Genomic DNA, 25,491 nt, shown 5'->3' on the forward strand with positions numbered 1-25,491 from the left:
AAGCACAGATTGTTGGTTGTATCAATTATGCTATGCACACACAATGAAGTACCATGCAATGACACAATAGAAGGAGAAATACCTTCATATACTGCCGCAGAGCTATCCCAACATTTTAATTTTTAAATTTTTGTCCCTTTCCCTTAGTTTTTTTTTAAATTTTTTACTTTTTGTTTAAATTTATTTATTGAATCACCGTGTGGAAAGTTACAAAGTTCTCAGGCTTATGTCTCAGTTATACAATGCTCAAACACTCGTCCTTTCACCAGTGCCCATTCCACCACCAAAAAAAAAAAAAACAGAACAAACAAGCAAAAAAAAAAAGCAAGTATACCTCCCATCCCCCACCCCCAACCCCACCCCCCCGCATAACGCATAACTGATAAATTTCACTTCCTTTTCTCTTTACCTTGATTACGTTCCATATTTCAACACAAAACTCACTATTGTTGGAGTTTCAACACAGAACTCACTATTCTTGTTGGAATTTATCCCCCAAGAATACGGCCCTATTGACAGGGAAACATTTGATAATTAGTTTTCCACTGATGAGAATGAAGAGACATAAAGTCTACCACGGCCTCGCGGTTTAGGATTTCTGTATTTTAGTAATTAAGTCCAGGGAGATTTAAGTTGGAAATTGAATCATTTCCCTTCCTGGAGCAGCATGGAGCAAAAGCTTAGTTCACAGTCTGGAGACATGGCTGCAAGCACTCGCTGGGACCCCAAGTCATATAGCAGGCTCTGGATCCTGGTTGTTCAGCAGCAAAGCAGCTGTGCAAAGGCATGGCCACCCGGGTGAAATCTCTGCAGAGCTCGAGCCGGCACCAGCCCCGGCCCGAGACTCCCTTTCCCTTAGTTTTTGCTGGTGATAATGTTGCAGTGATGAATAGAGCTGCCAACACCTGCCTGGCTTTGGCATTTGCACAGTATTAGCTATGATGCTTTCCAGGAATCATGCCTTCAGTTATGCTACTCAGTACTCAATTACAGTGCTCAAAAAAGTTTGTACTCTTTTAGATGTAGTACTTGCACGTGTGCTCACTCTTTAGCTGAGGTACATATGATGGTTGCAGTGCTCATCAGGGATTGCTGTGGTCATCACACATGTGCTTGCCACGTGTTACACTTCCTGGTTGTGTTGTGCACACATCTTTTTCTTAGCTATGCTGCCCACTGGAGTTGCAAATTTTCCTGTTTATACATACTCGGCTGCAACTGGAAATTTCTTGTGCTACTGGGCATTGCAGAATGCAGAGCTGCCAGAACCACACTAAGAAGAAGTGACACTGAGGATTTGAACTTCTGCCAGTAAGCTCAGTCATGTTTTTTATGCCACTGCATGGCTCTTACCCCACCCCATGCCTCTGGATATATTTTTTTTCTTATTTTTTGCTGTTTTGGGTCATACCTGGCAATGCAAAGGGGTTACTCCTGGCTCACACTCAGGAATTACTCCTGGCAGTGCTCAGGGAACCATATGGGATGCTGGGAATCGAACCCGGGTTGGCCGCATGCAAGGCAAACGCCCTACCAGCCCCAACCTCTGGGTATATTTCTAAGGAAGAGAAGGAAGGGTGAAGCAAGGGTGAAGGAGGAGTAGGAGGAGAAAAAACTCTATTGAGAATACCACATAGAGCGTTAGTTTTTCAGTGGATGAAGTGATTTCATCACGGAAATTTGATTGTTTTATTTTGTTTTGGGACCACACACAGAAGTACTCAGGACTTATTCAGGGCTCTGTGCTCAGGGATCACTCCCAGTAGTGCTTGGAGGACTCTCTGCGGTCCCATGGATTAAGTCTAGAACAGCTGTTTCCACTGTATTCTGGCTCTGATTCTTAACGATTTATCAATCTATATGTTTTTGTATATTTGACTTGTGAACCGTAAACATTTGCTTAATTAAGAAATAAATTAGAAATAAAATAAAATTTGATTGTATTTTAAAAAAATAAAATAAATGTGTAACACATCTAATTTTATTCCAATATGCAATGTATAGCTTTAGTTATAGTTATAATATATTGTTAATTATAACTAAACTTACCACTTTTAAGTTATAGAGGAAAAAGAAAAATTTATAATATTTAAGTATTTTGGCCAGTGTCCTCTGACTTTGTGGTTTGTTCAATGATATATAAATATTTAATTGTTTTTATTAATATTTTATAATTTCTACAGAACACAAATTATATGTAGCCACTAAAGTCTTCATTTATCATTTAATCTTTACATTGACATAAAGAGTTATTTGATTTGCTAGCTTTATAGTTATGATAACTAAGGTTTTGAAATAAGAGATAACATACATGTGATCAGTTTTACTCACATAGTATAAAAGTCAATATTATAACTCATTCTTTTTAATGTGCCTATTGTGCTTTTTCAAAATTTGTGTCAATATAAAGGACATATAAGTATCTAATAAAAACTAACATTAGAACATATAAGCATCTAGTAGAAAGAATTGTGTTTATATCAATGTGTTATTTTTATAAAAGAAAGTGTATTATTAAAACAAATTATTAATATTAATAAAGAGACTGTGACTAGGAGTCTATTAAATTGTTTTCTAATTACCATTTACTGCAAAGTTCAAAGTTAGGTCATTTGAGCTGTTTTACAGATATATTTAATTAAAATTTTTGAAGAGTGTGATGTCTAATTTAAATGTGTACTCTCATGATATTTATCACAGTGCTTTATGTATTGAAGATATGTTCAATTAATTTTTGAGAAATTAAAACTGACTATGTTTTGAAATAAGCTGTATTTGCCTTTTAAATGAGTCAAGCTTATAACCAAGCTAAATGTCTTATTTTCTTTTTGCTTCCTCTATTTATTCTTTCTAAAAACATTTTGTGAACTACACATGCATCAGCTTTGTGCATTTGGCTGTATTTCTGTGGAAGTCATTCTATGTCTTTTTCAGGTATTTGGGCGAACTGAAAAAAAAAATGACAGGAAGTAATAAACTCCTAGCAAACTGAGGCTAGCAATATCTCTGAGTCCTGTTAACAGTACAGATTGTGGGACCAAGTTGACAAGAACTTTCCAGAATGGTGGGAAAATATTTCTTTTGTGAATGGTCACACTCTGGATATGTTGATAATCAGTGAAATAAAGAAAGTAGAAAGTGAAAGTTTAAACAAGGAACCTGTGAGGGCTGAAGATGTGACGGAGCTCAGGTGTCTGACGTGTGCAAGGCCTAAGGTGGAACAACATATGATATCCCAAGCACTGCTGTGTAGCCGAGTGGCCCCTGAATGCGACTGTACCTGAGCTTGGAAACCAGTAGGTCCATACAACCAGGCAACCCTGGGTTCCCTGAGTGCCTCTGTGAGGAGAGAGAGAAGACCCTTCTTAAAAACAAACACAATCTAGTCCGTCAGCTTCTCCACGGTTCTCACTGAATGATTTCTCTCTCTGACTCTATGTTGCCTGAAAGCAAAGCACGACAAGATTTCTCCATTAAAGTAGGCTGCCTTGGGTGGAAAAGACTGTACAGGAATTGTCTTGCATGTAGTGGTCATTGATTGGATCCCGGCACCCCAGTCTTCTCCCTAGAACAGCCAAGTGTTTCATTTTTTAACGTAGAGCTTGGAGTAAACCCTGAGCACTGCCACTAGCTGTGGCCCCCAAACAAAAACTAATAATAATAGTAAAGTATGTTTTCTTGAGTTTTATACCTTTATCAAAACATTGTTTTTTTGAATTGAATCACCGTGAGATACAATTAGAGAACTTCCATGATTGAGTTTCTGTCATCAATGATCGAACACTCATCCCTCCACCAGTGTACATTTTCCACAACCAATGCCTCCAGTATCCCACTGCCACTTCCGCCCCGCCCTGCCCCCTGCCTTTATGGCAGGCACTTTCCTTTTTACTCTCTCTCTCTACTTCTGGGTATTATGGTTTAAAGCATATTTTAAAGTGAGAGCTCATCCCTAGGTGATTATTAGTGAAGATTTTGTCCATTTGTCCTTGTGGGAAATGATTTCAACAGTTAAAGAAAATTTGGGCCTATTCTAAGAACTCACCATGTTGACCCTTTAAATATAACAAACCCCACCAAAATTTTTATAAATATTTGCTTTAAGACCAAGAAGGATAATTTATAGGCCACTCACACCCATGTATTGAAGTTGTTTTCCCTTCCATATTTCCATTAAATATTTTTCTCCTTTGATGAATGAGAATTTTTTTTATCCTAAGTTCAAAGTTCTGAACTCCCTGGAGGAAGAAATTAACCAAATTCTGGTTAACAGTTTTCCTACCTCCCCCAATGTAGAGTTTGGTTCCGAATTGTTTTGGTAAGTAGGAAATTCTCAATAGAGGAGACATTTACACTAGAAGTAATTATAAAGGAGACAAATCTTTTATCGTTTGAGGAGCTCATGTCTATTACTTATATCCTAGCTGAACAAAAAATGTATTTGGACTTTGGAGTCTGAGACAAGAAATATTTTTGGTGTGAGGAAATGCAATGCAAGATGTCACCATTCATAAGATATGTTAGAAGGATGTTTGGCCCACTTTTTTTGAGATTTTTATACATTTTATTTTCATAAAGTAGTTCACAATGGACCACTTTTTAATAATCAGCAAATTCATGGTCTTTGACCTTTCATGAGCTTTTTGTTCACTTGTATATACTGTTTATGGCCTAGATTGCCTTTCTTTCTTTCTTTCTTTCTTTCTTTCTTTCTTTCTTTCTTTCTTTCTTTCTTTCTTTCTTTCTTTCTTTCTTTCTTTCTTTCTTTCTTTCTCTCTCTCTCTCTCTTTCTTTCTTTCTTTCTTTCTTTCTTTCTTTCTTTCTTTCATATAACAAGTAGAACCTTTATCTTTCTTCATTAATACCTTAAGACTGTTGAAACAGTACTGAGAACTGGCAGGTTATTAAGCAGGAATTATATTAACCTCCTTCCATGTGTCCTGTCCACAATCTTTGCTGTGTCTATATTCAGTTCCCTCATTTTATTCCTTCTGCCTCTAGAAAACAGAGAATTCTGCTCATTGAACCAATAAGCTAACAATTAATTTTCATTTTCTGTAACTCTCATCGCTCCGCCTCCATGCATACATGCTTAAATACTATTTTCTTTCTCCATATAGCTAGTTCTATTACCTTAAGTATTATTCCTTCTCAATGTGTAAGTATGTGTATTTTTTCGTATTATATAATCTAAATTTTAAAAAATAGGTTATTTTAAACCCACACGAAGTACTGACCAAGGTCTTGCATTTATTTAATTAAAATTATTTAAAGAACTGTGGGCATCTCCTGATCCACTGAGACACTTAGCCTTAAGCTCTTGAGGACCTACAAAATATAAAATATAAGTTCAGTTATTTTAAAATTGGTGCCAGGATCTTTTAAAGGGCATAATAAAATGTTCTTTTTTTCCTGGAAAATATTTAATTGGAACTTTTTGTTAGAATACTATAGACTCAAATGTGATCACCTTTTGTATTTTAGACTGAGAAGTAAAGCATCCTATTGGATTACTATTCTCTATTTTTGTGTAGATTAGCATCTCTCAGATGTTCTTTATGTTTTTTTTTTATTGTGGGAGAAGATAAGAGCTGTATTTTGGCCCTGGATAAATTTTAGAATGTCTAGGATTGCAAAGTGTTGCTTGTGCTTAAAGGAGTTGTGAGTTAAGGAAGTAGATAAATAATCAAGGCAGTTATGTGCTGTGTAAAAGATGTGTAATCTTTATTGGGTCATAACCTGCTCTTGACATCAAAGAAAATTTGAGAGAAGAAACCAGGATGGTTCAAGTGCCCACTGTTATGTGTGTGATTCATGTAGAAAAAGCTGAAGTTGGATAAATTTTTCCCATAAAGAAAGATTATGTTCCCGTGAAGGTTGAAAATATTTCTCTGAAGTTAGAAAATATTCATTATTAATTATTCAAGTATGAGATATCTGACTCAGGAAATTGAAATTTAAGTTTCTATGCAGTAATTTTCCAATGAAAGGGGTGTCATGATCTGATTTGAGGATATTGAAAGAATTATTGAAAGAAAACAGCAAGAGTAGGACAGAAAGACGAGACCTATCTTGTCTGTGGAGGTTTTGTTTGATTTCTTGTTAAAATTTAAGAATGTGCTAAAATTGAAGAATACGTTGTGTCTGAGGACATAGAAACTGAACGAACGAGACTTTTAAAGTTCAAATAAGGTATAATTTTGTATCAAATGCATGATTGTGTAGATCAAAGAAAGTTAAATAAAATAGTAATCCAAGTATTTGTATTGTATAAAAATGAGTAAGTTAAATATTTAATCATAGATAAAGTGTTAATATAGTCCTGGAATACCTTTCCATCACTTATATCACTTGTCATCCCATTGATCTAAAATTTGCTTGACCAGGAGCCAGTAATGTTTCCATTCGTTCCTGTCCTGTGCTAGTGTACCCAAATGGCGTCTGCTTGCTCCAGGAACATAAATAGCCTCAAACCATTCATTCACAGTTTTGAAGAAGTCTGACCATCTCTAAGGTGGGCAGCCATGGGGTCTTTTGACATCCCGTGGAATCCAGTCAGTAACAGTCTAGCCCAGCAGTCATCTCTAAATAGCACTATGTGTGAGCCCCATTTGATTTTCGACGCCTTAGCAAATGAGACAGCGTCCCTGATTCTTGATAGTTGACAGAGGTCAAACTCCAGATTCCTTCTCTCACTTGAGTGAAACATGATACTCCAAGCATAGCTCTTTCAATTCCTCTTTGAGATACCCAAGTAGTGTTCTTCTCCTCTTTTCCTAGGGCCCAGGTCGCTAAGGCATACGTTAGTGCAGGAAGAACGCTTGAGTCAAAAATATGTGCCTGGATCCGGAGGTTCTTAATCCTCTTAACAACTTCTTCGATGCTCTTGAGGGTGTTCCAGGGTGTTCCACACTGCTCTCTTCCTCCTGTGCAGTTCTGGCGCCAAGTCGTTCCTCATGTTGAGTTCTTGACCCAGGTACCCATAGCTGCTGCATTTGGAGATGTTCGTTCCTTTGACAGCAAATGGAACATCAGGAACTAGTTCATTTTTCATGAACATTGTCTTGGTGAGATTCAACTGCAATCCGACCTTTCCACACTCTTGGTAGAAGTCTGACAGCATTTGTGCTGCTTGACTAATGTCTGGTATTATTAGAATGATGTCATCAGTGAAGTGGCGGTGGTGTAGTTGCCGACTGTCTATCTTCACTCCCATTCCTTCTTATTCCAGTCATCGCATGACATTCTTGAGGGTGGCACTGAAGAGTTTCGGTGAAATATTATCACCCTGCAGAACCCCTTTCCTTCTGTCAGTGATCACTTCCTTGTTGAATGGTAAGATCCTGGTGGTGAATCCATAATACAGCTCATGGAGGCTTTTGATATACTGAGTTTGAACACCCTGTTTGGCTAAGACTTCAATGACCACTTCAGTCTTAACAGAATCAAAGGCCTTCTTTAAATCAACTAACGTTAGATAGAGTGGCATCTTGAACTCTCGTGAAACTTCAATGAGCTTTGGAGGCTGGAGCGATGGCACAGCGGATAAGGCCTTGCACCTGGCCAATCCGGGTTCGATTCTAAGCATCCCATATGGTCCCCTAAGCACTGCCAAGGGTGATTCCTGAGTGCAGAGCAAGGAGTATCCCCTGTGCATCGCTGGGTGTGACCCAAAAAGAAAAAAAAACAACGAAACTTCAATGAGCTTGGTCACTGTGTGGATATGCTCAATCGTGCTGAATCCTTTTCGGAACCCGGCTTGCTCACATTGTTGTCCTTCGTCTAGTGTTCTGACAATTCTATTCAGGATGGCTCGAGTGAAAAACTTGGAGACAATGGACAACAGACAGATTGAGTGATAGTTGCCAATGTCATGGATGTCTCCCTTCTTGCAGAACAGAACGGTCCTGCTAGTTTTCCATTGGAATGGAGCCATCTGAACCTACCATTCAGATGGTAGCATGTGAAGAACCAAGCCAGTGTATTGACAAGTACTGGCGGCAGATTCTTCAGGTGATTGGGTCTGACTTTGTCTGGACCGGGTGCTGTACGCATCTTTACCGATGAAATGGCGTGTCGGATTTCAGAAGGGAAGACATTGGGAACGACATATCCATCCTGCAGAATTTGGTATATGAGCATATAGACATGGCTGTTGAAGAGATCCAAGTAGAAGTCATGAATAATCCTCTCCATTGCCCTTCTGGAAGATGTGATAGATCCATCAGGATATCGGAAGGTCTTGGTCTTGTAGTTGGTGAAGGACAGGTGAGCATTGCGAATACTTTTCCTGGCTTCTGTCGCATCAGCCAACACTGATGCTCTTCTCTCTTTGAGGTCTTCCTTTATCACTTTTCTGCATAGCTTTTCGAGCTCGGATATTAGCTTGTGATTGCCTGAGGCTCGTGTCAGACCACATTGGCGAATGAGCTCGAGAGTTTCCGAACACAGGCCACAGGCGTCTGTTTGTGGCTTTCCCACTCTCGGTATTCCTCGTGCAGTCATGGAGATGCTGAACCAGTGGATTGTAGTCTCTGCCTGCTTCCACCAATCTCTGCCACCCCAGGGGTCATACCCAGGTGACCCCACCCTACCAGAGCCATATAAATACCTCATCGACCAACATCCACTACCTTCCACTACTCAGCCACCGCCACACTTAAGGCCGCTTCCCAGACCTCATTGCCATGAAGCGGCCAAGAGACACATCATAAGACACTTAATACACATTTTTCATAATTACTGCACCATATTTGATGAGGTTCAAATATGGTGTGATCCATGGGAACACCTGTAAGGGAGATTATAGGATGCCCTAAAAGCCTCCATCCCTCTCAGAGAGCCCTGCAATCTACTGAGAGTATCCCGCTCTCATGGCAGAGCCTGGCAAGCTTGTGGCGTATTTGATAGGCCAAAAAACAGTAATAATGGGCCTCATTCCCCTTACACCGAAAGAGTCCCCAATATGACAGTGTTAAGAAGGATGATCAAAGAGAGGCTGATAAAATCTCAAGGACAAACTAGACTGCCAAAATGAAGGACTAAAATGGTTGTCTGTACTTTCAACGCACGTACACTGGCATGGGAATCATCCATTGAGGACCTGATGTTGCAAGCGCAGAAAATCAAGTATGATATCATTGATCTGACCAAGACGAGAAGACATCGATCACATCATGCCATTTTTAACACTGGAGAAGAACTTTTTCTCAGAACATGCGACAAGAGAGGCATTGGTGATGTCGGTGTCCTTGTAAACAGGAACTTGGCAAGAACATTGATTCATTCGAATGTCTAACAACCTGAATCAGATGATTATGCTTGAATAGATGTGACTTACTGCCGGCAGTTTCATCTTCATCATCTATGCACCAACATCCAACTATGATGAAGAAGAAATTGAGAAATTCTATATGGAACTGGATAAGTTCTATAAAGAAGACCAGACTTTCTACAAGATCATTGTCAGTGATTTTAATGCCAAGATAGGACCAAGAAGGTCGTCCAAAGAACTCCACATTGGGACCCATGGCCTAGAATGGAGCAAACAGGGTGAGACTGTTTGAGTTCATCATGTCAACCAAGACTATCCATGGTAACTCACAGTTCCAGAAGGCCGAACCTAAACGTTGGACATGGGAGTCTTCCAGTGGACAGTTCCACAATGAAACTGACCACATCATATTCAATTGAAGGTTTTGCCTGACCGATGTCACTACTGTTCCAAAATTCAAAACAGAATCAGACCACCATCTTCTTTGTGCAATATTCTACTTCACAGAGCAGGGAGAAAGGACTGCAAAGTTTAAGTTTAAGAAGAGAACTCCCAGAAAGACCACCACCTGGGAGCTCCTTGGCACTATTATGGCAACGTGGTAAGAAGTCGTTGTTGACCTTTCCATAAAATAATGACTAATTGCAAAGAGCAAGTATTCAGTGCTATCAGTGTAGTTCTTTTCTATGGCTTGAAAGGCATTGCTCTTGAGTTTTTGCTGCTTCTCCTTCTTGTCTCTTAATCACATAGTTCCAAACTAAGTACCAATAGTACCCAATGTGATAAATCAAGGTACAAATAAATTTATCTGAGATACTATTTCTATATATTAAATATAATTGACTTCCATTCTCCTTTAAGATTCAGTTCAAGTCTAGCCACCTCAAGGAAGATTTTCCTGATCTCTGCAGATATTAGATGTTCTTTCTCTTTCTTTTGCAACCTACATCACATGTTTTCCAACTTTTTGTTATTGTTGCTTTTCCAGTTCAGGGACTATACTTGGTACCGTTCATGGTTTTTTTCCTGGTTCTGTGCTCAGGGATCACTCCTGGTAGTGCTCAGAACATAATTTGAGACACCAAAGGTCAAACCCAGAGCAGCTGCATGTAAGGCAAGCACTTTATGCAACATGCTATCTTCACTCCTCTGAACATTTTAATCTTGATTAGTACATTACCCTAAAAACATGCTGAAGTAAGGACTCTGGATATGCGGAGATGCAGAAGTCTGTTTTCTTACACTGTATTTCAAACTGGTCTGGGTTTGACCTTTGGTGTCAATTTGAAAGATCAAAATGCAGAAATGATATCTATGGATTAATTAAAAATAAAAAGCTAACCCTATTAAAAAAGGTAAAACAGTCAAAAAATTTAATACCATGAGAAAATTTTTCCACAAATCTTTGCATAATTTGTTCTTTAGAACTCATAGAAGAAGGTGTTCTATCGATGCTTATGTAAATCTTCTATTCTGTCTCCTCATTTAATTGACTTCAGTTTTAAATTGATCTGCTTAGCATACAGCCATCGACTTTATACCTGAAGGCATCTAATCACCTTCTGTCTATTCTAGAACTGGTAATAAATCAATGGACAGAAGTGATTCATGACTTCCTTCAGGTTACTGAAATTCCTTGTGATCCATTTAAGTATAAACATTAAAGGGCTAGCAATATTTATTTGCTTGCTTTCAGTGCTACAATGAAAAAAGTTATTATATAGTATATAATGAATTGAGTTCAAAGGCAAAAGAAGAACTTAGACAGGAGCTTTTCTATTTGATAAAACTTCTGAATCTGTGAGACATAACTTCTCTTGGTATCCTCAGAAAACCAGACTTTTTTTTAATCAGATAATCTCCTTAGTGTCATTAGCATTTTCTGAATATGACAGCTACTGAATTCCAGCTATATGCAAAGAGTTTTATTGAATAAAATACCAATCATCATATATTCTGCTCTACTATATATAACAAAGCATAGAACTCAAAATTAGCTAGGAACTCAAACCTCAACAAGTAAATGCTGGTTCTGTACTTTATATTAAGTACAATTTGATAGTACAAATTTAGTCATATTGGAAGATTTCAGTTAGTTTATAAAGCTGATCAGCTATTGGAAATAAAAATGATTGGAACTTGAATATAAATCTACCATATGTTAGGAAGATATCTAGAAAAGGAAAACATAACTTTGTCCCACGAATCTGTCAGCTAATTTCTACCTCCTCCTTAAAGCTACTTGGAGGGATTAAGATTTATAAATTATTTAAATTTAAATAAATTATTAGGGATAATAAAAATTGATTTAATTATAACTATCTAAAAGAATAGTAAAACTAAATCACAACTAGTGAATAAATAGTACTGGTTACTACTGTAAGTGCTTTATAGCTAATACTTTTAATGATTTTGAAAAAAGATATTACTTATTACTAAAACAAGATAGAATTCAGAAAGTATTAAATAACTTTCCCGATTAAACATCATCAGTGAGAGGAAGATCAGGATTCATTGGTTGATTTAGAATCTCATAACTCAAGCAAGGAAAATCAGAGCATTCAAAATTCTCACCACTTGTCAATCCACCCTAAAATTCATCTCAATGTTTTAAAAAACTCATAATTATATAACAGAAGAATATTGACTTAGAAATCAAATATTTACAACATAGAAATGGTGTCTTATAGTTTAATTTTCTTATATATAAATAGGTTAAAAATAACCTACCTAAATACGGTAAGTACTGTCTCCCTCTTCCTTCAATATAATTTAATAGTTACAATATAATGTAACTATTAATTTTGGTCAGTTTTAATTCTGAAAAAACATATCCACCCAGTTCAACCAATATGTATATTGTTAATTTTCAAGGGAATATTCAACTTTAATATTAAATATATTTTAACCAGAGGACTTTTGGCTTAAGAATAACTTGAATGAATATTTATAGTTTATTTGTATTCAGTATTTAATTCCAAGGACATAGCATAGTTTTAGTATAATCAAAGCATTAATCATCATATTTACTCAATCATTTTGAGTAGGTTAAGTGAGGTTGCTCCTACCATTTCCTTATTACATATCTAATAGTAGATTAACCATGATACATGTTTCTAAACTCATTTTATTTTTTCCTTCATTTTACTTTGGCTCATTTTAAAAAATATTAAATTCTCAATAATCTTTTACTACTTAAATGACCATTAAACTATTTTTCTTCTATTTCTTTAAAAACAAAATGATACTTTTATGCTACTAATTTGATTTTCATTGAGCTTTTTAAAGATCAAAACATTAGTCATGCTTAAAGGTGAATGTTAACAATAGCTATGAATTCAGCAAAGATAGTGTAGCTTAGATGAGAGTTTCCAAAATTTTTTTCCAGTCTCCTTTTATACAAAGAAATGCACTCAGGCAAGTACTATCAGAATACAAAGGAACAAGCAAGGGGTCTGGTATTTCCCAATGAAATCAAACCTGAGACATGCTCCATAGAACTGTAATCCAATACTGCCTGGAGAGCGTGTAGGAGAATAAAAGGGGAAAATAAAGGCACTTTGGTGGTGGGCTTGGTGAAGCAGCACTTCATGTGTAAAGCAGCACTGTTGGTTCCATTCTTAATAAATCAATTAAAAATGACTTGAGATTGGGAACTATATTTTAGATAACAATTTTCTTCATCATATATTAGATAATAATCTTGTTTAAGCATTATATGAGTAACTACACTTCAGTGTGCTTTTAGTTATGCTATAAATGCATTGTGGGATTAAAATTCACCTATTACATAATTAAAATGGGATAAATGGTATTATTACACAAATGTTTTGTAATAAGATCATTATACAAAATTTTAATAAAATAAATGAATTAATTGGGCCTTTTAATCTACTTAAATAATTAGAGCAGATAAATAAAAATCTTATTTATGCACATCTACTCACTGCTAAAAATAAATCTCTTAGAGATAGACCAACTATTATTTTATAATATAATGTTAAATTTTTAATATTCATCAATCTGTATGAAAAAGGCACAAGAAAAATAGCAGCATAAGTCTGCTTGTTAATTTTCTCTAACACTGTCCCTTCTCTTCAATCAGTCATGATAACCTGTATCACAGATCTTCTAATGCTTTCTTTTTTAGTATTAACTAAAAACTCAATCAATATTTTATTTGCACTTATTTCTTTTAATAATATATCTTTTAATCTTATACCTTTTTTTAATCTTATATCTTTTAATAAGCATCTAAAATTGCTGGATTCAGCACCATTTTACAGTTCCCAAACAGAACACCTTCACCAAAGATGAGACTTCATTTATCATTGTCTTTGACTTTTAGTTATTGAGACATTAAGAAAATCTTGTCTAGCCATGTTCTTATGAAACATTTCTTTCTTGAGTATATATTTGAAATAAAATATTTTATGGAACTAATAAAAATGCATCCTGGCAGACAGAGAAGGTACAGCCAGCATGCCTTCTCCAGATGGAACCTCGGCGACACTGAGCTTCTACTAACACGGCTCCAGTATGCGGGACTGGAACACCTCCAAACTGCACTGCCACTTACGTGGCCGAGAGACCTTTCCTGATATACAAACTATATGCTCAGGAATGGCTCCACTACCCCTGAGCGTCCATTATCCCTGAGGCACAGAAACTAACCTCAGAACACTGAGGCTGCTGGCAGATATACTCCTGGACTCTGAACTAAGATATGGCCTTGTGCAGCCCGAGAGGGGAGGGGTTTCTGTCCCTTGGCCTTTCCCCACCCTGGACAGGATGGCAACCTCCACCGTTCAGAACCAATTGGACAGAGAGGTAGGAGTTTGCAGTAATGGAACAGGATTCATGGAGAATCTTGCTATGGGGGAGGCAGAACCGGCCCTGCCTCCTGCCCAAATGAGACCACATGTACAGCCATGATCCCAGTGCCACAGAAATCAATCCTGGAATGCAGAGGCTGCTGGCAGAAATACCTCTGAACTTAATACCAGAATTCCAAATTTGGATGGCCGTTTTCGAGACCGTGCAACATCTTATGCTCCTTGTTACCAACAATAGAAAACATACAATCTAATGATGCCATTCCAACAGGTCTGACTGTTGGGGGAAAAACTCCAAATAATGATAGTGAGTTTCCTGTCAAAAATTGAATGTAATCAAAGTAAGGAAAGAGTAAAGTGAAAATCATCTGCCACACAGGAGTGGGAGGGGGGTATGCTGGGGTTATTGGTGGTGGAACATGTGCACTGGTGAAGGGATGGGTGTTTGAGCATAGTATGGCTGAGACTCGATCCTAAAAGCCCTGTAACTGTTCTCATGGTGACTCAATTAAAAAATAAATTAAAAAAATATTTTAAAAATGCATCCTGTTGGGGGGGCGGGGTGAAGCTATACTGTGATTCTTGGTGGTGGAATATGTGCACTGGTGAAGGGATGGGTGTTTGAGCATTGTATAACTGAGACTTAAACATGAAAACTTTGTAATTTTCCACATGGTGACTCAATAAAAAAAATAAATTAAATTAAATTAAAAAATAAATAAATAAATAAAGTATTAAAAAACTAATATTTTTTAAATTTTTTAAATTAAAAATAAATATTAAAAAGAAAAGAAAAAATAAAAATAAATAAAAATGCATCCTGGCACACTGGGTTATTAAAGAATTGGCATGATTTGGCATATGTAAAACCAGTTTAATCATGTCCCATTAATTTATGACATCCTAAGCTTATGTATTTGTTTTAATTTATTTTTAGTTGCTTTACTCAGGTTCATAAAGTATAGTTAACAGAATACTATCAAGAAAATTTTATTTTTAGATTGACACATAAATATTTGAAAGAATCTTACATTTTACCCATATCTTATATTGATTATTTTAAATTATATTTATACTCATATTTGCTGATAGTTCAGAGTGATCGATTCAAAAGTTGGGGAGTCATTTCTGTGAATGCCAAAACCACGCAATTTATTTATATTCCCCATAGAGATATTGTATTATTTCCTGAACCCTCAATAACTTTATGCTTCACAGACATGCAGAGTACTGTAACAGTAAACCCAAGCACATGGCACGTGCTCACTAACACTTTCTGTCTTGATTTCTGTATTATATATTTAAACTTATACTAACCTTGTTTTATTTATTTAATTTGTTTAGTGAAATAGATCTTAATAAATTTTCACAAAATTTACTGATACCTATGAGCACATAGTCCATATCCTATCTAAATAAGAACAATTTCATTGTCACAGAAAATTTCTACATTATTTATTTCCAGTAGAACCCACTAATAAAAAGCAAGCAGTTGGTGTTTTCTTGACTGTATATTGCTTTTGTATATCACAGAATTTCAAGTAGTATATCTATTTCCGGCATATATTTTAGCTTTTGGGATTCAATTTTATTGTTCATCCATCAGTTTTTTTTATACTTAATATAAAGAGATATTAACTTCCAGAATTAAAAATTCATTATCCTGCTGTTGGAGATTTCATATTCATTTAAAACAAAATTTTTATAGATTTTAATAATAATGAACCATGCTACCTGCTGTAAACTTTCCTGTGTACATCAGTTTTGTGTGTGTAAACTTACTTTTGTTTCTTTTAGGTGGATGTGTCCTAGAGGTAGGTAAATTTAAATTTTTGAAAAACTGGTAAATTTATTTCCAAACTATAGTACCATTTCACTCTCACTAGCAAAAACTGGGAAATAAAATTGAAGAGGTGGGAAGGAACCAGAATAGATAGAGTTGTGTGATTCATGAAGAGGTAGGATTTTATTATGGAAGTTTTAGGAAATCTTTGTAGAGTGCTGGCAAGGAAATTAACATGATATCATAGGTATTATAAAAGTCATTCTGGATGATTTTTGTGAGGTAGGAATTTTATAATGGAAAAGGGAGAGAAATTGAAAGGTTCTGGATAAGAAATGTTTGTAAGTGGGACCAACTGAAAACTATGCAGGTTGTGATAAGTGGTGAGATGCAATTTAAAGTCAGAGCATGGAACTTATTGGAGAGGATATTTGATTAATGGAAAGGAAACTCTTAAGGAGACAGTCTGGAAAGATAGCTCAAAACTGTGGAATGCATACCTAATATGTGTAATGCCCTGAGCTCCATCCCAAAGTCCAGTTCTAAACACCAGAAGTGGAACCTATATGTCTCTTCATAAAAATAGTCACTGATTTCATTATTTTAATTTGTTCTAAAGGCAAAACATTTTGTCATGTGTTTATTTAGCAACTATTCTTTTATAGAAACAAATTCACATATTCAAATAAGTGTATGTCTTAAAAGTTCTTGATATAAGAAATGTAAGACCATACATTTCACTGTGTTTTTCATAGATGAAAGTAATCCAAGAGTGCTGTGTAGACTTGCTTGTTTCCCTGTGATAATTTCATGTTGGGGTTCTATATTTAATGTTTATGGGTATTCATACAACATATAATTTATTTAGTTTTTGGGTAATAGACATTAAGGAGAATATTAGACCTTGGGGGGAATATATTATTAAGTATTCTTGCAGCCATTTTTACCTCTTTGTATGACTACTAAACCTGATGTTATTGTAAATATATGTACATATATATGTATATAAAATAAATATAAATGTAGCTGGTTCTACAAATTAAGTCCTATTTAAATTGTACCTTTATCCAACTATATAATCATTTCATAGTTGACCTCTTTGTAGTAATGAATACATTTCCTAATTATTTTTGAAGTACAATTTACATTTGGAAAAGTTTCTGCAATGTTTATATTTTATACTTTAAGGTCCTATTTTTATACACATTGTAGCACATTGTACTTTGCATGCATAGTTATGAAACCTGACAAAAATAGCTAACTAGTCAAGAAGTGCATCAATTTCAGAGGTGACTTCAAAAACCCCAGTAAAAACCCCAGTAGGGTATAAACCAGGTTTCTTGTATTTTTATTAGGATACCTAAAATGTCATACTTATGGTGTTATTGTTGAATTCGTAATTTTTAATAAAGATTCTTATGATTATTATCAGAGATTGTTATCAAAGTAAATAAAATATTCTAATTGAATCAGTCATCCTGGCACTCTTTCTGTTATTGTTGCAGGTTTGCATCATTTCAAAGAAAAAATATAAAAAATATGTCCTTGCATTTTATATAAACCTATGCTTCGACTTTTACTTTCAGTGTCCCTAATGGCTAGACTGGTACTATTATCAGTTGGTTGGGGTGGGGGCTCTGGTTTTAATGATAGCAAAGAGATTCCTAATTCCCAGAAGTGTATGATATTGACTACAATTCTCACACATAAAAGGCTTTGGAAATCCAATGATCTGGTCCTTATTTATTCTTTGTAGGTAGAATATAACCTTTGAAATCAATCACACTGGGTGACATTAACGCTGTCTGCCAACAAGTCTCTTGAGTCTCTTTTCCGGAGTTCTATTTTTATTTCCACATCAGTGACACACTCTTAAGTATGGGGAGAGTATGGCGGTAGAATGTAACTTCAGGAAGATGAAGCAGGTGTTGCTAGAAACCCTACTCTTATTTTAAGACAAACAAAAAGGAATCATATTCTAATGCCCAGTAAAGAATTTTTAACTCTAGCTAGTTGTCAGCAGGCTAAATCAATAAATCAGGGAAGATGGATGTAGGAGATTTTAAGGTGAATACTAAATAAAAAGAAGGAAAATTTAAAAAAAAAAAAGGAAAGAGAGAAAACATGAGGGCAAAAAGGGGAAGTTGCTATGTCTAACAAGGAGAAAGCACAGGGCCTAGTTGTCCAAATATTTCTGGGGGCTGCATAATACTGCATGAAAGCATAAAATCATACTACATAAAAGCACCACAAAAATAATGTGAAAAAAATCACAGTACGAGTATTTTACAGACCTAAAGTACTCATACTGTTCAACAAAATGAGCGACACTTATTTTTTCTTCTCCTAATGGCTTTGGGTCATACTCTGTAATGCTCAGGGGTTACTTCTGACTCTGCACTAAGGAGTTACTCCTGGCGGTGCTGAGGTAACCATATGGGATGCCAGGGATTGAATCTGGGTCAGCCTCATGCAAGGCAAACACCCTCCTGACTGTACGATCACTCCAGCCTCAAGCTTGCATATTTTTCAATCATAACCAGTGACTTACAGTTGAACTCAGTGGAAAACTAGTAAATTTATAGGAGGTAAGCAGTTCTACTTAATTCATACCACTTTCTACTGATGCCCCAACTTTTCTATTCCACTCACATTCTATTCTTCCAGCTTATAATCATGATATAAAAAGTCATAACTATTGTTACATTGAATTCTTAAATAACTATCAGTGAATATGACTATAAGAAACAGTTCTGATATTTTAGCAGCCCTACTAATAGTAACTAAAAGTAGGAGTGATACTCTTGTTACTGTGTCTCAAAATTTGTTTGACCCTTTTATGACAAGAATTATTTTTTCCAGTCTATAAATTGTAAGTACAGGAGTAGCACTAGTAACATTTCTCAAAGTATCAACTACATGGTGAGTTGAGGGAATCAAGGAATTGGACTCTGGACCTTTTCAACACAGACATCAAAGTGATGTAATTGAAGTAGACTATCTTTCTTATCCCGTATAACTCAAATAACTGCCTCATAATTTTTAATCTATAACACCAATACTATAAGAACTATTAATTGCATTTCCACATAATGCTACAAAAAATGGAAGATTGGGTAATGATGGGTTAGCATGCTTGAGAGAATAAATAGGTAATGAAGCTGTTACTATATTACTATAGGAAATACATTAGGGAGAGTAAACACTCTAGCCAACTGGCTTTCATGCCTCATATTTTAATTCAAATATGAAATATGTACATTGGGGAAAAGTTTACACACTTAAGTCCAAACTTTCTATAATCTACATAATTTACTTATATAGATATTTACTGCGCTGGAGCTATAGCACAGCAGGTAGGGTGTTTGCCTTGCATGCGGCCAACCTGGATTCGATTTCTCCATCCCTCTCAGAGAGCCCGGCAAGTTACCGAGAGTATCTCGCCTGCACCTGCACGGCAGAGCCTGGCAAGCCTCCATGGCATACTCGATATGCCGAAAACAGTAACAAGTCTCACAATGGAGACGTTAATGGTGCCCACTCGAGCAAATCAATAAACAACAGGAAGACAGTACTACAGTACGACAGTAAAATTAAGCTCACTTTTTTAAAATTATTAAATCAGTGTGAGATACACAGTTAAAAAGTTGTTCATGCTGGGTTTCAATTATACAATGTTCCAACACCTGTCCCTTTACCATTTTAAGTGTACAAATTCGGATTGTTCACCATGTGTAAACATCACCACTGTCTGATTTCAGAATATTTCTATTACCTAAAAGGAAACCTATAACCTAGTCATTAGCCTACTGTCTATCATTGTGAATTCACTTATTAGTGGATTCTTAAAATAGTATGTGGCCTCTTGCACTGTTTTCTCTCACACATTTTAAGTTTTAAAAATTTCATTTTGTTGGAACAAGTCGCAGTACTTCATTTCTTCTTATGGTTCAGTAATATACACTTGTGTGATTATAGCAAATTTTCTTCATTCTTCTGTTGATGAGCCTTTGAATTTTTTCCATATTGGGACCATTATGAATAATGGTGCTATGAGCATTCATGTAGAAGGTTTAGCATAAATGTATGTTTTCAATTCTTTAGGCTTGGAATTGCTAATTTAATTTTATAGTAATTCTCTCTTTTACATTTGAAAAACTGCCAAACTCTTTTCCTCAGTGGCTGCAGGATTTTACATTCCTACTGGCAATATATGAGAATTCCGATTTCTCCTATTCTTGCATACACTTCTCTTATTATGGCCATCCTAATGAGAATGAAGTGTTATCTTATTACATTTAATTTGCATTTATCAAATAACTAATGATGTTGGGAAGCTTTTGCTCTATTTATTGGCCATTTGTGTATAATTCATTGCTGAAAAGCCTCCTTGAAATTCTTTGCCCATGTTGGATTATATGTCTCTTTAATTATATAGTTGTCAGTGTCCTATATCTATTCTGCATGTGTGACTTTTACCAGATTATAATTTTCAAATATTTTCTCCTTTCAGTACATTGTCTTTTTACTTATTTGATATTATCTTATAACATATAGATATTTTGAAACTTTTTAAAAGTAAAATGTCCTTATTTTTGGTTGCTCATGTTTTGGGTATTAAAACAAAGAAGTTAATCCAATTTTACATATATCTCATTTCTAAGAGTTTTAAATATTTGGGTATCTTTTTTGGTTTTTGTTTTGTTGGTCACAGACGGTGGTGCTCTGGGCTTAATCCTGGTTCTGATTAATTAATCCTGGAAAGTTTGGGTGTCCATATGTAGTGCTGAGGATTGAACTAAAGTTAGCTGCATGCAAGGCAAACCCCCTACGCACTGTACTATCCCTCACTCTGGCCCCTAGATTTTGATATTTCTATTCTGACTTTCTGTTTCTATTGTGTGAAATGGAAATGCAACTTCATTATTTTGCATGGGAATAATCGTTTTATTAGTCATGGATTTTTTGAGGAAAAAAATGGCAATTTGAAAATCTTGATGCCTAGACTGATTCCGTAACCACCAAATGCAGTAGTTTGAATTGTTGAGGTTTTTATTATTGAACATTTGAAGCAATATTTTTTCTAGACATTTATAATTAAATTGATAATTTTCAGAACAGGGGGAATATAAAGAAGTGATCCAATCATTCATTCACCTACAATTAATGGCTAATAGTAAAATTATCTCTTTCCTTCTACTTTCTGTTCCATCATTCCAGATTAGCCTCCAGCTGACATCATTGGGCCTAATCTGGAATAAGAGACAGAGCTACCCTCCTAGTGAGATCCCAGCAACTTCCACACCCAACCTGCACCATATAAATGTGCCCAAAGCAAAGCTCCTAAAGCATGTCACCACTTGTATGGCTATGTACTAGATCTACCCAACAAATTACATGTTGCTCATAGTTATTCTTTCATTCATTTGGTGACGATGGACAGAGAAGAAAGAGCAGTGCTGGCCCGATCCTTCCACATTTTATAGGAGACCTAACTACAAAGACACCCCAAAACAGCAAGAACTCTAGCAAAAAAAAACCTTTGGGGAAAAACATAGAAGACGACTAAGCTCAGTGAGCCAAAACAGTATCACCGCAAGTATAGATACCAACAGTAAATCTTCAGTGTCTTTAGTGACACCATGATGAGAATGTTCAACAAGCTTAAATAAGCAATGGCAAATTGGATCTTGTTACTTATATTCCTTGAAGAATCCCAGCAAAATTAGGCATAGTTGGGAAAACTCGAAGGCATATTCTAACTCAAAATGATAAAAAAAAAAGAGATAGAGACAGAATAATGAAAGCAGCAGGATCAATAAAAGGAACTTGCATACAAAAGGAAACACCATAAGGTGTACATTAGATCTATCAAATGAAATTCTGTGAGCTAGAAGAGTATGGAGAGATAAAATATAAAAACTCAACACCTTACCAAAAACACTCTAACTAGATTATCATTCAGTTTGAAGAAACAATGCCATGCATCATGGACAGGCAACAGCTTAGGGAATTTCAAAACTTCAAAACCCATTTTGCCAAAAACAATGCCTTAAAGAGCTACTTTAAAGAACAGAACAAACTTTCCAACATGTGGCATTTAATATAGCACTCATTAGTAGTTCATATGGTTGTCTTTTATGAGATTCAGATAATATGTTTACTCCTAGATTGCAAAGGGATTTTATATATTTTCAATAATAAATCAATGTCTTATTTACAATTATTAAAATAACAGCATCAATCCTCACAAATTAACTTTTATTGATTTATCTCATCATAACTTCATTTGCCACTCCATTTTATCTTTTTGGAGCAAGTCATATGAAATAAATTTGTTATATGCCTGCCAAGGGGACAGGCGTGGGGGGTGGGAAGGAACTTGGTAACTTTGGTAGATGGAAGAGGAAAATGTTAGTGGGATTGGAATGTTGTATGACTAAAACCACTCTATTATGCACAACTTTGTAAATCATAGTTTCTTAATTAAAAAATAAAATGACTTATTGTATGTTTTGTCTTCCATTTACATATTTGTATCATAAAGTTCAGATTCACTGTACCACTGTCATGTTGTTCATCGATTTACTTGAGTGTACACCAGTAACATCTCTATTACACTCAACTCTGAGATTTTAGCAGCCTCTCCTTACTCATCTTTCCCAACTATTGGAGGCTCTTTCAGAGTCAGGGGAATAAGACCTATCGTTACTGTTTTTAGCATATCGAATACACCACAGGTAGCTTGCCAGGCTCTGCCGTGTGGGCGGGATGCTCTCGGTAGCTTGCCGGGGTCGTCAAGAGATATGTATATATCTTTTACTGTATTTGGGAGATGAATACGCTATGGGGAGCTTGCAAGGCTCTCCTGTGCGGGCAATAGACTCTTGGTAGCTTGTCAGGTTCTCCAAGAGGGAGAACAAGGTTATTAGATGTCTTACATAACAAAGTGCATAGTGGCCAGGCACTTCCAGGAGCTTGGTCTTATAGTCTCTGGATGTTGGCCATTGGTGGGATTACACGGCTCTGGGGGCAGATTGTGGGTGTGGAAAATGGGGGGTCTGTGTGGAGAAGGCCCATTACACAGTTCAGATTATTTTGTAAATTAATTTTTTTAATTTTTATTTTAACATTGTGATTTGAAATGTTGTAATAGAATTCCATATAATACTCCAATTTCAAACCCACCAACAGTGTCACTATCCTCCTAACAACATCAAAAGATTCCCAACCACCCCTTACCCCACCTCCTTAGAAAAACTCATTTTGATTTATTTTAACTTAAGTCATATCTTTGCAGTACTGCTGGTGCTTATGGTTTTGATAACTAGTTGACTTACCTCTATGTCACCAAAGTATCCAAGGATGCTAACTGATACTCGAATTTACCACAGTTCCTTTCCCCAATTTTATCCTCATTGGTATTCTCATTTCTCTGATCCAAAGCAGGGTTTTCCTACATTTGATACCTTCAATTCCCTTGACTTCTTATATTAGATACCATAGGTAAGTGATGACATTCATTATTTGTTCTTCTCCTTTGACTTTGCTAAGTATAAAAATTTATTTTAAATTAATTTACTGTGGTTATGTGGTTATATTTTTATTAAAGATTAGATAATATGAGTGTATTAAACATTTAACCCTTTTTTGCTGTGTATTTAAACTACTGACTTTCCTTTTCATTCAAGAGTAAATTTAACTCTAGGGGCTGGAGCAATAGCACAGCGGGTAGGGAGTTCAATTCCCAGCATCCCATATGGTCCTCTGAGCACCACCAGGCATGATTCCTGAGTGCAGAGCCTCAGTGGGCTGGAATGCATGTTTTGCATTAAAACAACCCCTGTGCATTGCCAGGTGTGACCCAAAAAGTAAAAATAAAAAGAATTTAACCCTAGGGCTCATGTGTTTATAGCAAACGCTCCACATGCAAGAGACAGAGGTTTAATCTCTGAGACCAAAAGAACCCATTAGTAACAGGTAGCTCAAAAGAGAGTATTACTCTAAGTATTCTTATTTCTTAGTATATGCATGTGAACCTTCCTTTTTCCCTTGAGAAAGTAATATCATTCTCATTTTGATAAGTATTTTCATATCTCTAGAGATAATTGACTATCTCTAGGATTTCTTAATTGTTGCTACTTTATTCCTCTGATATTAGCAAAAGCAGTTGCAATTGTTTTAAATTTACAGACTTATTATTCCAAGATCCTTACAATGTATGGTTCTGATAGTTGCTCTTTATCTTCAAATTGTGCTACTTTTCCTTTATACATATGCCATTTTTTTTGCAGGGGGGTAGGGGGAGGATGTCGTTTTGTTGCTTGGCACATGACTTATTAGTGCTCAGACTTACTCCTGGCTCTATGCTCAGATGTCACTACTGGCAGTGCTCAAGGGGACATATGAGCTATTAAGTTCAAACCAGGGTCGCAGGGGAGAGAGGAGCAGTATGAAAAGCCTTACCCCCATACCATTTCTATGGCCCTACTGGTTTTGTTGATTTGTTTGCTTCTACATTATGCTTTGGGGACACACCTAATGGTCTGACCATAACCAAGGGATTCATACAATGCCAGGCATTGAATCCAGACCTTTCATGTCAAAACATGCATTCCAGCCCACTGAGGTATCACTCCCACCCCAACATTTTCTTAATAACAGACTAAGATGGTCTATGTAAGAGAAACTGTTGAAATGGGTCATTTAGTGATGGTGGTTCTGTAGTATCCTAATATAGTGTGAGAGGGGAACAATTCTATAATTCTGTCATCAAATTTCATTATTGCAGAGCTTCTCAAACATTTTCAACTAGTGATCCTACCAATTTACCTGAAGAAGTGCAACATGAACATGTGCTACCAGAAACACCTTGGATTCTTTACCTGGTTGATTTTGCATTAACTTTTGATGAATGCACATTCAGAAACCCTTTACTCTTGCCTTTCTTTTTTTTCAACAAACTCCCACATTAAGTTATGAGATGCTGGATGAGATCAAGACCCACCTATAATTAAGAAGATGAGTTCTAATGAGTCTGTGTCTGGGCTGTAGATTTAGTAAGAGTTTTCTGTTGTTTTTTTCTGCTTTGATAGAACAGGATGGCTTGAGGAGGCTGAAGTTGGATATTTACCTCCCCAAAGGTGAAATTCTACAGGCTGGAGTTGTATATTTTCCTTCCAGTAAGACATTGAAGCTGTGATTATATTCCAGAGATATAAAATCTAGGGTTTTCTTCTGAAAAAAAAAGAAAGAAAAGAAAATTTGCTAACTAGTTTTCCCTGAGGACAGGCTTTGGTAAGAATGGATATTTAATTTAATTTAATGAGAATATTTTTAAATGCTTCCCTTTCCTCTTTCTCTGCTAGATGAACAGTTGGCTTTTTCTCCATATTTACTATGGGAAGATAGTTGAACTCTAGTAAGTAGGTATCACAGTCCTTACTCTGGACTGGACCCCCTGGGGCTTTTGACTGTCAGGCTTAAGAGCACTGAGCCCGCAGCTTCACTTCATCATTTACACTTTAACTCTACTCCCTTGGCACAGTTTTTCCAGATAGGTTAAGCCTGAAAGTCTCTACTCCTTGTGCTTTTCTATA

Source organism: Sorex araneus, chromosome 1 (genome assembly GCF_027595985.1).
Source record: "Sorex araneus isolate mSorAra2 chromosome 1, mSorAra2.pri, whole genome shotgun sequence".
Classification (NCBI taxonomy): domain Eukaryota; kingdom Metazoa; phylum Chordata; class Mammalia; order Eulipotyphla; family Soricidae; genus Sorex; species Sorex araneus.